Consider the following 4,388-nt stretch of genomic DNA (forward strand, 5'->3'; position numbering starts at 1 on the left):
TTTTGATGTTATTATAAATGGAATTTTTTGTAATTTCCTTTTCATATTGTTCATTGTTAGTGTATAGAAATGCAACTGATTTTTGTGTTTTGACTTTGTATCCTGCTACTTTCCTGAATTCATTTATTATTTCTAACAGGGTTTGTTTATTTGTTTTTTTGGAATCTTTAGGCTTTTCTGCATGTAAGATCATATCATCTGTGAACAGAACTAATTTTATGTCTTTCTTTCCAAATTGGATGCATTTTTTAAAAAAGTAGTCTCCACACCCAGTGTGGAGCCCAATGCTTGAACTTACAACCCTGAGATCAAGACCTGAGCCAAGATCAAGAGTCAGATGCTTAACCAACTGAGCAATCCAGGCGTCCACTTTTTCTTTTTCTTTAAAAGACTTCATTTATTTATTTGAGAGAGAGGGAGAGTGAGAGAGTGTGAGCAGTAAGAAGGGGCAGAGGGAGAGGGAGAGAAAGGATCCCAAGCTGACTCCACACTGAGCATGGAGCCCAAGGTGGGGCTCAATCTCACAACCCTGAGATGATGATCTGAGCTGAAACTAAAAGCTGGACACCCAACTAAGTGAGCCACCCGGGCTCTCTGTCAACTGCTTTTTAAGTATCAATTGAGAGGATTGTGTGATGTTCTTCCTTCATTCTGTTAATGTAGCATATTACACTGATTTTTTTTTTATGTTGGACCATCTTTCAGTCCAGGAATAGATACCACTTGGTTGTGGTGCATAATCCTTTTAATACGCTGTTGAATTCGGTTTGCTAGTATTTTGTCAAGGATTTTGCATCAATATCAATATCAGGAATATTGGTCTATAGTTTTCTTGTAGTATCTGTGTTTGGCTTTGGTATCCAAGTAATGCTGGCCTCATAGAATGGGTTAGCAACTGTTCCTTTTCAATGTTTTGGAAGAATTTGAAAAGGATTGGTGTTAATTCTTCTGTAAATGTTTGGTAGAGTTTACTAGGGAAGCCATCTGGTCCTGGGTTTTCTTTTTGGGAGATCTTTGATTATTTATTCAATCTCCTGACTAGCTATAGTTCTATTCAGATTTTCTGTTTCCTCATGATTCTATCCTGGTAGACTTTATATTTCTAGGAATTTGTCCATTTTCCCCCAATTTATTGGCATACAAGTATTTATGATACTCTCTTACAATCCTTTTTATTTCTGTAAAATTGGTAGTAACATCCCCTCTTTCATTTTTGTTGTAGTTAATTTGGTTCTTCCCTCTTTTTTCTTTGTCAATCTAACCAAAGGTTTGCTAATTTTATTGATCTTTTTAAAGAACCAACTCTTAAAGAACCATCTTTTTAAAAGAACCATTAATTTTCTCTATTGCTTTTCTATTTTCTATTTTATTTATCTCTGTTCTAGTCTTTAGTATGTCCTTCCTCCTGCTAGATTTTGTTTTATTTCATTCTTGCTTTTCTAGTTCCTCAAGTATAAATTTAGGTTATTGATTTGAAACCTGTCCTCTTTTTTAATGTAAGCATTTCCACTAATAAATTTCCTGTTACCATTTTTTCTCACTGCATCCTGTAAGTTTTTGGCATATTCCCATGGAACTGAGCAGCTGTTGCTTATAAATTGCAAGCTCTACAGCTAGCTACATGACTATTACATCAGTGTGAATTGCGTTCCCTTGTCAGAAATTTAACCCTGGTAGAAGTTTGGCCTCACGTTCTGGTGTTTGGACATCGATTAGCTAGGATATATCTGGTCAAAAAGACCTTGGTGGCAAGCCAGATGTCTTATCACACCTCACTAGAGGGATGGTGGCTGTTCTAAGCTCTGTCTACCTGGTCAGGTTGGAGACACTAGGGATCTTTCTTTGACTACCAACAACTCCTTCTAGTAGCACAGCTGCCATTGTGGTCTTACCCCATCCTGTCCTGTCAGTTTCACCATGGGCTGTTCAGGTGGTAATATTCTGAACTGAGGGAGAGCCAAGGAGCTTCTGGCCAGACATAGCTGTCTGTGATCCTGGAGCTGTGGGCTTGACTGAAACATCACTTTACTGCTTGGTTTCAGGCTGGACACTGCCAGGCACCTACTGCTTGACCTCTGTTTAAATGAGAGACGTCAAGGTTTTTTCATTTTATTGCACAAGTCCAATTTAAAAGCAGACCCCAAATGGTTACAAACCTACAAGCTGTGAGGCTTTTAAACTTGTGACAAGGGACGGAAGGGAAATTCTACTCATTGCAAAGAAATTCTCACTTAAGCTTCTGTAAGCCAGAAGCTCTTAAAACACATGAACCTGCAGCTGGTCCTTAGCTAGTCCAATCTCTAGGAGGAGCTGGCATATGTTTGTGCTGGTCACCCTGTAGCTGAACTACTGCTTTATATTCTGGATGCTCAATTACAATACCATTGCAAGCAAATTTCTTCTTAAATGCCTTCACTAGTTTCTTTTTATCATAATCATCAGTGATCCCTTTGACAGTAGTAAGGGTCTTCCTGCCATTTCTCTGTTGAATTCTTACATGGATATAATCCTCAGTGCCAGCAGGAAGCAGATCATCACTTTTACTTGCATCAGCAAAGGAGTTGAAAGAGTGGAGGTTCTGGATAGCAGACATAATATGATTCCTTTTCTTTAGTAGAAAGAGCCCATGGAAGGAGGCAGTGGGGGAGGGGAGCACTGGGGGTATGGAGCATGCAGAAGCCAGGGGTCAAAAGGGATAGGCTGCTGAGTCCTCGGTGGTGACTTAGTGACTGGAGCATATTTTCATTTTCGTTTATCCCAAGATATTTTGTAATTTCCTTTTGGATCCATTTGTTGTTTAAGAGTGTGTTTAAAAATTCTCACATATTAGTGAATTTTCCAGTTATTTCTCTGCTGTTAATTTCTAGTTGTATTCCCTTGTGACCAAAAAAAATACTTTGTATGATTTCAGTCTTTTTATGTTTATTAAGACTTGCTCTGTGTCTTCATAGGGTCCAACCTGGAGAATGTTCCATGTGTACTTGAGAGAAATGTATTCTGCTGTTGTTGCTGTTGGTTGGAGTGTTCTGTATATATCTGTTAGGTTAAATTGCTCCACAGGGTTGTTCAAGTACTCTACTTTCTTATTGATAACCTCTTTGCCTGGTCTATCTATCATTGAAAGTGGGATACTGGGGGTGCCTGGATGGCTCAGTCAGTTGGACATCTGCCTTCAGCTCGGGTTGTGATCTTAGGGTTGTGGGATCAAGTCCCACATCGGGCTCCCTGATCAGCTGGGAGTCTGCTTCTCTTCTCTCTCTGTCAAATAAATAAATAAATAAATAAATAAATAAATAAATAAATAAATAAATAAATATCTTGAAAAGAAGAAAGAAAGTGGGATATTGAAGTCTGTACTATAGTTGTACAGCTATCTATTTCTCCCTTCAATTCTGTCAATGTTTCATATATTTAAGAGTGGTGATGTTTGGTGCATATATAGTTTTTTGAGTTATAATTGACATGGTACATTAGTTTTAGGTGTACAACATAATGATTCCATATTTGTATATATTACAAAATGATCACCACAATAAGTCTGGTTAACATCCATCGTCATGCATAGTTACAATTTTTTTCTTGTGCTGATAACTTTTAAAATTTACTCTCATAGCAACTTGCGAATATACAATATTAACAGTCACCATGTTGTACATTACATCCCATGACTTTTTAATTTTATAACTAAACCTGTACCTTTTGACGCCTGTCACCCATTTTATCCACCCACAGTCCCTGGCAAACACCAATCTGTTATCCGTTATCTATGAGTTATTTCTTTTTGTTATTTATTTATTTTATTTTAATCTTTTTTCTATTTCACTTGTAAGTGAGATCATGTGGTACTTGTCTTTCTCTGACTTATTTCACTTAGCATAATGCCCTCAAATTTCATCCATGTTGTCACAAATCTCAAGAATTCCTTTGTTTGACTGAATAATATTCCATCTCGTGTGCGCGTGCATGTCTGTGTATGTGTCTGTGTGGGATGTATCTCACATTTTCTTTATCCATCCATCAGTGGTCACTTATTCTTTGTGGTTACCCTGGGCATTACATGTAACATCCTAAAGTTATGGTAATCTATCTTAAAATGATGCCAACCTAACTTCATTTGCATACAAAAAGCTACCCCCTTACAACTCAGCCTCTCTCCCTCTCTGTTATTGATGTCACATATTACATTTTTACATATTGTGCACCCATTAACATAGATTTATACTTATTTTTGTTCAGTTGTCTTTTAAATATTATAGAGAATAAAAAAGTATAAAGTGAAGTTATAATAATATTGTTTTATTATATTTGTCTATGTAGGGGTGCCTGGGTGGCTCAGTCAGTTAAGCATCTGCCTTCAACTCGGGTCATGATCCCAGGATCCTGGGAAT

At 37.3% G+C, this 4,388-nt stretch overlaps 1 pseudogene; it reads right to left on the bottom strand.

The window, feature by feature from the left end:
- Positions 1 to 1,796: 1,796 nt before the first annotated feature.
- On the bottom strand, positions 1,797 to 2,593 carry LOC103671188 (annotated as a pseudogene).
- Positions 2,594 to 4,388: the final 1,795 nt, after the last annotated feature.

Source organism: Ursus maritimus, unplaced genomic scaffold (assembly GCF_017311325.1).
Source record: "Ursus maritimus isolate PB19 unplaced genomic scaffold, ASM1731132v1 scaffold_6, whole genome shotgun sequence".
In the NCBI taxonomy this organism is placed as follows: Eukaryota; Metazoa; Chordata; class Mammalia; order Carnivora; family Ursidae; genus Ursus; species Ursus maritimus.